Source organism: Macaca thibetana, chromosome 19, assembly GCF_024542745.1.
Source record: "Macaca thibetana thibetana isolate TM-01 chromosome 19, ASM2454274v1, whole genome shotgun sequence".
Taxonomy (NCBI): Eukaryota; Metazoa; Chordata; class Mammalia; order Primates; family Cercopithecidae; genus Macaca; species Macaca thibetana.
The window spans coordinates 44,287,458-44,297,271 of record NC_065596.1 but is presented as its reverse complement, the minus strand read 5'-3'; the positions used below and the strand labels follow the sequence as shown (position 1 = coordinate 44,297,271).

Below are 9,814 nucleotides of genomic sequence, written 5' to 3'. Positions count from 1 at the left end.
CAGGAGTTCGAAACTAACTAACTCCTTCTCTCCTAAAAATAAAAAAATTACCTGGACGTAGTGGCACATGCATGTAATCCCAGCTACTTGGGAGGCTGAGGCAGGAGAATCACCCAAACTCAGAAGGTGAAGGTTGCAGTGAGCTGAGATTGCGCCACTGCACTCTAGCCTGGGCGACAGAGTGAGACTTCGTCTCAGAAAACACCCAAAACAAAACATGATACCATTGTGGCATCATGAATTACATTAATTTTTTTTAAGATTAAGAATAATCCTTTGTGATTTTATTCCATTGTGTTAAAAAATCTATAAAGTGATAATTTATATTGATAGCTTTCTTCTTTCTATAAGTATACCCTGGTCAGATGAGTATTCTTTTGATAGACTACTTAATTCTATCTTTAACCACTTAATTGCATCTATAATCATAAGTTGTAATTTTCCAAGTGTTTTTCAGGTATTGATATTTCAATGATATACAACTTATAAAACAAGATTATATAAAACTTGGCTTTCAAATCTTATGTCCCTATTTTTTATTTCCAGTTTCTTTTTTCTATTCATTCTCTTGAACTTTTTTCTTTGAAATCAAAAGATTCCCTAGGTATTAACCCAGCACAACTCCTTTATGGGTCATTGCACATCCCGGCAGTATCATTAAGAATTGTCATAAAAGAAATCCCTGGCAGCCTTTCAATGAAACTCTATCATCATGCCATCTTGGCAGTACTATGTTGGAAGTCAGAGTCCCTTTGCAAACATAATAAAACACTTTAATATATTTGTTAAAGTTACAAGCCAAGTATGTACAAATTTAAAAATCATGGCCGGGCACGGTGGCTCACACCTGTAATCCCCAACTTAAAATGGTTTGACTTCTAATTTTCAGCTTTATAATAGTACAAAAGTGATATGCTGCTATAGTTTAGATATTTGTCCCCTCCAAATCTCATATTGAAGTTTGATCCCAATGTTGGAGGTGGGGCCTAATGGGAGATGTTTGGGTCATGGGAGAAGATCCCTCATGAATAAATTAATATCCTCTCTGGATTGGGGGTGAGTTATCACTCTGTTAGTTCCTGTGAGAGCTGGTTGTTCAAAAGAGCCTGGCACCTCCTTCCTCACCCTCTTGCTTCCTCTCTTGCCATGTGATGTCTGCATACACTGCCCCTTTTCATCTGCCACGAGTAGAAGCAGCCTGAGGCCCTTACCAGAAGCAGATGTTGCACCATGATTCCTGTAAATCCTACAGAACAGTGAGCCAAATAAACCTCTCTCTTTATTAATTACCCAACCTCAGATATTCCTTTATAGCAACACAAAATGGACTAAGACATAGAGTATGCTCCTTGACTTAAAATGGGGCTATATCTAGATAAACCCATTGTTAAATTGAAAATATTGTAGGTCATAAATACACATATGGTGTATGATGTTTTCAATTTATGATGGGTTTATTTGGATATAACCCCACCATAGGTTGAGGAGCACCTGTAGTAATTATGATTATTTATGCTCAAATTGACATAATGTGGCCAGTAGGAATTCATTTACATTTTTTATCTTTACTTCTTTTTTCTTTTGATGTTTTAAAGGAATATTGTTTTCAGGCTGTAAGAAGATGTTTTAGACTGATCCTGTTTGTTGGTTCATGTCCCCCATGCCTCTTGTCCTGAGTCATGGAATCAACTCATGATTTAATACCCTCTTAGGGAGTCCTGGTTCCTTTTAGAGGAAAAAAGCATTAAAGACCAAAAAATCTGGCTGCTGTGCATACACGTGGCAGTTACAGGTATGGAAAAAAAGATGCTGCTTTTGTTAGAATTATTTTAATAGTTTCAGAGTTGAAAATGTCATCATAAGGTCAGAAGTTCACTCTGATTTTTCTCAGCTTACATCTCTATGATCTGCTCTTTTTGCATTTGGCATTTTATTGAATTATAATGTTTTATGTATGGTGATAGCTGAGAAGTTTATCTCCTATTAAGGCCTGGCTGAAATGATACATTAATCTGCATCCCATTTTTGGAGATATTGCTCCAATTCAAATTTGTCATGGTGTTTCTGAGCAGCATTGTGAAGAAACTTGTTTTAGAATAGTCAGTGATGGATGTTATCTTGAATGTTCATAGACTCCCCAGAAAAGAAGAAGAAGTAGACACAAGATTTCTGTCATGCTTTTATAGGGTATTGTGATCATCCAGCTTGGGGTATGAAGGATAATGGACCTATGTGTCTTAATTTCCAGAATCCCATTTCCATGTGTCTTCTGCACAAGTTGTGGTCTCTAGGGATTCACTGTCTTCATTTGTAATTGATCAAAGTGAAACCATCTCCATGGATTCCTCAGTGGGTCAGGATCTGTTGTTTATTAGGCCCCCATATCCATTCTACCCTGCTTTCATGATTATAGAACCAGTAATTTTTATTAACAGTTGGCTATGACTATCTAGAATAAGGACTGCAGTTATTTCTCCAAGGTGTTGTCATGTGACACAACTTATGGCAAGTAGGATATAAGTGAATATTTTGGCAATTCTGGAAACCTCTTAAAACACACTGGCTTAATATATTAATATTTGAGAAATCTGGGTGAAGGGTATCCAGAATTATTTACTATTCTTCCAAGTTCTGTATAAGTCTGAGTGTTCATTCCATTCTGATGCCAGAATGGTAAAATTCATGATTGGTTTGGAGCAAGGCCACAATATCAGGCTTACATCCATAATATATGACAGAGAAATGAACTTTTATTATCTTTTATTCACTTTAATTTGGGGCAATTTTACTGTTTTACAACCAAATTTAATCTTAAATGCTACAACTAGATTGTGACATGTTAAAAGTAATAACTATCAATATATCTTTTATGTTCTCTAACTCAAAAGCACAGAGCTATAGAGAACAGAGTATCTATCTCATGCATGTTGTCATGTACTTATCCCACACCCTATTGAAATCACAGTACCTGTGAGGGAGACGTATTTTTTTCTTCAAGAATATGTATTTCTGCCACATCTATGATTCTCCAGAATGAGATGACAGAAAATGCTAAACTATTGTTAAATGACTATATATAGTTCCACTTCTGGATGGTAGATGTGGGGCTCTGCAAACTCATTTTCTAGTAAAACTGGAAAAAAAATGTATAAAAACCTTGCCATTTGAGGTCTGAAAGTGTCCAAAGAGTATATAGGAAATGAAATATCAAGAAATTCTACTAACATTTGGTAAGAACCAAGAACTTGGTAAGATAATTTGTGGTGTTTAAGATACAACCGACTCCCTTTTACTCTTTACAGCTCAATTTGATAGAAGCTTCACTGTGGGTGGATGCTGCCAAGAGGATGGGGCTGTAGCTGTCAATTGAGGTTTGTCATATATCAACAGGAGGGGCACGCCTCCCGGGTTTCTTATCACCTCCTCTTGGTTAAAGTGGCTAAATTCCTGGTGAACGCAACTAAGAGGTTTGGGGCTCCTTGGCTTCCCTTAGCCCCACCCACAGTTTGGAAAGTCTACCCAGGCACAGTGAACTCAGATTTGGACCCAGATTGCCCTTGCCTCCACTTGCTTGTAAGGCAGAGGTTTCATAACACAAAAAACAAGATGGCTACCATCCAGCCCATTACCCTGAATGGTGGTTCAGAGATTTTGTCCAGAGGGAGTGGTGGTCCATAAGAATAGAGCTCTGAAGCTCTCTCCAAAGGAATGGAATTTATCTGAAACAGTGTCAAACAAATAGCTCCCCTAAAAAGTAAACACAACAACATAAACCATAGGCCAGGGATTTAATCAGATAATTCCATGGGCAGAGACAGCTAAGGAGCCCTCCAAAAGGTCAAAAGAAACCTCAAAAACTGGCCTCAAAAACTAGCCCTGCCTTAAATTATATTAAACTGCTTAATAATTTATGCTCCAAGGAAATGTTGAAAACAATAGAGTGGCCGGGCGCGGTGGCTCAAGCCTGTAATCCCAGCACTTTGGGAGGCCGAGACGGGCGGATCACAAGGTCAGGAGATCGAGACCATCCTCGCTAACACGGTGAAACCCCGTCTCTACTAAAAAATGCAAAAAAACTAGCCGGGCGGGTGGCGGGCGCCTGTGGTCCCAGCTACTCGGGAGGCTGAGGTAGGAGAATGGCGTAAACCTGGGAGGCGGAGCTTGCAGTGAGCTGAGATCCGGCCACTGCACCCCAGCCTGGGCGACAGAGCAAGACTCCGTCTCAAAAAAAAAAAAAAAAAAAAAAAAAAAAAAAAAAAAAAAAAAAAACAATAGAGTGACCAGATAGAAGGCAGTGGAGCCTAGTGGGCTGGAAATAATACCAAAGAGGCAGTCATCTTAACAGAGAGATAGGGAAAGATAGTCAAAGAGACTCCTTTTTAAAACCATTGTCACACCAGGGTAACTGTGCATATGTTTAAGGCTGAGGAACAACACAAAATAGTTCACACTGCAAGGGGAAAGGGAAACAGATTTTACTAAAATAGCCAAAACACAAAATACATAACCAAGCAAACCACAAGAAGAACAAGCTCTGGAGAGGGGACAGGCAAATCACTACAGTATGTTTCCTAATATGTCTACTTATTAGGAAAATAATCAAAAATGAAGGCATGCAAACAAATGGGAAACTTGGACTTATACACAGGAGAACAGCAAGCAGGCCAGGTGCAGTGGCTTACACCTGTAATCACAGCACTTTTGGAGGCCAAGGTTGGCAGATCACTTGAGCTCAGGAGTTTTGAGACCAGCCTGGACTACATGATGAAACCCCATTTCTACTAAAAATACAAAAATACTAAAAATAAAAATACAAGTGTGGTAGAACATGCCTATAACTAGGCTAAGACACAAGAATTGCTTGAATTCAGGAGGGAGAGGTTGCAGTGAGCCAAGATCATGCCACTACACTCCAGCCTGGGCAACAGAGCAAGACTGTCTAAAACAAAACAAAACAAAACAAAACAAAAAACAGGCAACAGGTTGGCCTATGACAGGGAACAGGTGTCATATTTAATAGACAAAAACTTCAATTTAGCCATTATATATTCACAGAAGTAAGGAAAATGTAAAGATAATGTCTCATCAAATAAAGAAAATCAATAAGGATAAATGACAAAATGAACCAAATGTAAGTTCTGGAGTTGAAGACCACAGTAACCAAAATAAAAAATTCATTAGAAGGGCTAAATAAATTTGATCTGGCAGAGTAATTAGAAAACTTTCAAATAGATCAATGGAAATTATGCAACCTCAATTCCATCTTCCCACTAGAAAAAAGAATAAGAAAATAAAATAGAATGAGAAAATAGAACAAAGAAAATATGAACAGAGCCTTTAAGAAATATAAGACACTTTTAAGTGCACCAACATACATGTAATGAGAATACCAGAAGGAAAGGAGAAAGAGAAATGAGTACAAAAATATTTCAAGAAATAATGGCTAAATTGCTGGGCGCGGTGGCTCAAGTCTGTAATCCCAGCACTTTGGGAGGCCGAGATGGGCAGATCACGAGGTCAGGAGATCGAGACCATCCTGGCTAACACAGTGAAATCCCGTCTCTACTAAAAAAATACAAAAAACTAGACGGATGTGGTGGCGGGCGCCCGTAGTCCCAGCTATTCAGGAGGCTGAGGCGGGAGAATGGCGTAAACCCGGGAGGCGGAGCTTGCAGTAAGCTGAGATCCGGTCACTGCACTCCAGCCTGGGTGACAGAGCGAGACTCCATCTCAAAAAAATATATAATAATAGTAATGGCTAAATACATCCATAATTTGTTGAATAAACATTAATCAATACCCACAATCATCTCAACAAACTGTAATCAGAGTGAATGCAAAGATATCCATGAACAGACCCATCATAGTAAAAGTGCTAAACGTGAAAGAAAATGTTGAAAAGTATAAGAGAAAAATGATGTGTCACTTAACAATGGAACACCAATCAATTGACAGCTGACTTCTTATCCAAAGCAATGGAGGGGATGAAGGCAGTGGGATGATATATTCAAAGTACTCAAAGGACAAAAGCTCTGTGAAGCATAACATACTGTCTTTCAAAAATGAAGATGAAATAAAGCCCTTCCCAGATCTACCATATAAGAAATTGTAAAGGTTATTCAAACAAAGCAAGTAAATCCACATGGAAGTTCAAAACCACATTTTTAAAAAGAAAATATTTATAATATACAAAAGGCAGCAAAAATGCACATTTCTTTTACTTCTCTTAATAAATTTAAAAGACAATTGTATAATACAATATGTACATAATTATACTGTTGGGCCTATAACATGGAAATGTAATATATTTGACAATAGCAGCATAAAGGAAGTAAATGACAGCAGAGTTGTATTGGAGTAAGGAAATGATACATGATAATAACTAGAATTCATAGGAACAAATATGAGAAACAGAAATAGGTGGCCAGGGGTCGTGAGCTGGTGGAGGACCTGGCCATGGAGGAGGCTGGGGAGTCCGTGCTTCTTCCCTCCCTCTCCCACTCCCCTCCCTGCTCCCTCCCCACCTCCCCAAGAATGTTCCACTATGAGTCTTGGGAGGATTGTCTTCTGGATGAAGATGAAGATTACTTTCAGACACTGAGAGAAGAAGATGAAGAGATTGATCAATTCAATGATGATACATTTGGGTCAGGTGCAGTTGATGATGATTGGCAGGAAGCACAAGCGCCTGGCTGAATTGGAAGAAAAGCTACCAGTGGCAGTTAATGAACCAACAGGCAACGGAGAAAGGGAAGAAATAGACTTGTTGGGTGACCATGAGGAGAATCTGGCAGAAAGGCTCAGTAAGATGGTGATTGAAAATGAACTAGAAGATCCAGCTATGAGGGCAGCACAGACCAGGCCAGTTTTACAGCCCCAACCAGGAAGTCTGAATTCCAGTATCTGGGATGGATCTGAAGTTCTGAGGCAAATCCGAGGACCACTGCTCACTCAGGAAATGTCTACAGTGTCTGTATTAGAATATGCCTTGCCTCAGAGGCCCCCCAGGGTCCAGAAAATGATCAGGACCTTTCTGAACATGCATTACCAAGATGGTCAACTTCACCTATTATTGGCAGTCCTCCTGTTAGAACTGTTCCCATAGGTACCCCATCTAAGCAGATGGCTTTACCCAACAGAGCCTATGCAGTCCTAGTCCATAGACTTTCCTCCACCTGAAACCAGCAACTGAAAAGGAAGGCCAATTTGGAAGATTCTGCATTCGAAGCCTGTCCATGTTCGGCCCCCAATGCCACCGTGTTATCCTGCTCCCTATGATAAGAGGATGTCTCCAAATCAGTTGTACAGTGTCCTGAACTCTTCCCTCCTGGGTCACCCTTTTCCTCCTAGTGTTCCTCCTGTTCTTAGCCCCCTTCAGAGAGCACAGGTTCTTGAAGGAGCACAACAGGCTGGACAGATGTCTCCCAGCCAGTTTGTATGGGTCCCTGGATTTGTAGTCCACTTGCTGCTATGAATCCCAAGTTGCTACAAGGGCAAGTTGGGCAGATGCTTCCCCCAGCACCAGGCTTCCATGCCTTTAGTGCTCCACCCTCCGCTACACCACCTCCACAGCCCAGAACCTCACTTGCAAAACCTAAGATCTCAGGCCCCAATGTTTAGACTGGACACAACTCACCTCCATCCACAGCACCATTGACTCTTGCATCAGAGACAGCAACAGAATAGAAATCAGCATCAGAATCTCAATGGTGCAGGAGATAGAGGAAGTCACTGGAGCAGTCATCACGATCATCTCTGAAAGGATCCATATGCCAATATCATGTTGCAGCAGGAAAAGGATTGGGCCTCTAAAATTCAGATGATGCGGCCGGGCGCGGTGGCTCAAGCCTGTAATCCCAGCACTTTGGGAGGCCGAGACGGGCGGATCATGAGGTCATGAGATCGAGACCATCCTGGCTAACACGGTGAAACCCCGTCTCTACTAAAAATACAAGAAAATTAGCCGGGAGAGGTGGCGGGCGCCTGTAGTCCCAGCTACTCGGGAGGCTGAGGCAGGAGAATGGCGTGAACCCGGGGGAGTGGAGCTTGCAGTGAGCCGAGATTGCGCCACTGCACTCCAGCCTGGGGCACAGAGCAAGACTCCGCGTCAAAAAAAAAAAATAAAAAAATAAAAAAAATAAAAAAAAATAAAATAAAATTCAGATGATGCAACTGCAAAGCACTGATCCCTACCTGGATGATTTTTATTACCAGAATTACTTTGAAAAGCTGGAGAAACCATCAGCTGCTGAAGAAATACAAGGTGATGGCCCTAAAAAGGAGTGCACCAAGGTTATCACCCCTCAGGTGGCCAAACTGGAGCATGCCTTTAAGCCAGTACAATTTGAGGGCTCTTTGGGAAAGCTTACTGTTTCTAGTGTGAATAATCTCCGAAAAATGATTGATGGTGTTGTAACATCTTGGAGTGAGGATGATGAGACAAAAGAAAAACAAGTACGAAACAAGAGGAGAAAAACCCCTGTCATAACTGAGAAAACTTACAGTTTGCTCCTTGACGTAGAGGACTATGAAAGACATTATCTCCTAAGTCTAGAAGAATGACCTGCTCTAATGGATGAGCGAAAGTACAAAATTTGTAGCACGTATGACAATTTAAGGGGGAAATAGCCTGGACAAGAGAGGCCTAGTGATGACCACTTTGTACAGATCATGTGTATTCGAAAAGGGAAGACAATGGTTGCCTGTATTTTTCCTTTCCTCCCCACAGAGCAAGCAGCTGACATTCTCATGACAACAGCCAGGGACCTCTCTTTCTTTATCAAGAAGGATGCACAAGATGAGGTGCTGCCATGCTTACTGAGTTCCTTCTCTCTCCTCCTCTATCATCTTCTAACAGTGACTATCACTAGCCTTTTGCAACAGCTAATGAACCTACCTCAAAGTGCAGCTACACCAGCACCCTCCAATCCTCACTTCATTGCTGTGCTCAGAACAAATTCTGACAGGATTCCACTGAATCCCTAGATCAATTTGAGAAATGACTTCTAAACATTGGGTCTTCTCATCTGTGATTATGGTGCATGTTTCAATTTATTAAGGCCTTCCCTAGCTTCTCTCAACAAAATTGTGTAATTTTTAGGTAGTAGTCTTGCATGTGTTTTATTAAATATATTCCTAAGCATTTTATGTTCTTTATCAATGAAATTTTCTTGATTTCATTTTCAATTGTTTGCTGTGATAGAAAAATTCAACATTTTTGGTATATTGTCCTTGAAACTACCATCAAAAGTATTTTCCGCAAAGAGAGGTTGATTCAGATGACTTCAATGGCAAATTGACCCAAGATTTGTCAAAAAAACAAAAAGAATATCTAGGGAAAATAAACAGCTAACATAGAACTTTACGATAAATTATTGACTGCTTTTTCACTAAAGTCAGACTCAAGGATGTCTGCTCTGAGAATTTTTTTTTTTTTTTTTTTTTTTTAGACAGAGTCTGGCTCTGTCCCCCATGCTGGAGTGCAGTGGCATGATCTTGGCTCACTGCAACCTCCACCTCCAGGGTTCAAGCTCTTCTCCTGCCTCAGCCTTCCGAGTAGCTGGGATCACAGGTGCACCACCACGCCCAGCTAATATTTGTATTTTTAGTAGAGATGGGATTTCGCCATGTTGGCCAGGCATGTCTCGAACTCCTAACCTCAGGTGATCCAACTGCCTCAGCCTCCCAAAATGTTGTTGGGATTACAGGCACGAGCCACCACGCCCAGCCTTGCTTTGAGCATTTCCATTCAACACTCTACAGAATGCCCTAGCCTGTGCAGTATGGCAAATAAATGAAATATAAATTAGAAGGA

At 40.6% G+C, this 9,814-nt stretch overlaps 1 pseudogene; it reads left to right on the top strand.

The window, feature by feature from the left end:
- Nucleotides 1-4,271: 4,271 nt before the first annotated feature.
- LOC126942140 (protein PAT1 homolog 1-like) lies at nucleotides 4,272-9,179 on the top strand (annotated as a pseudogene).
- The last annotated feature ends 635 nt before the right edge of the window (nucleotides 9,180-9,814 follow it).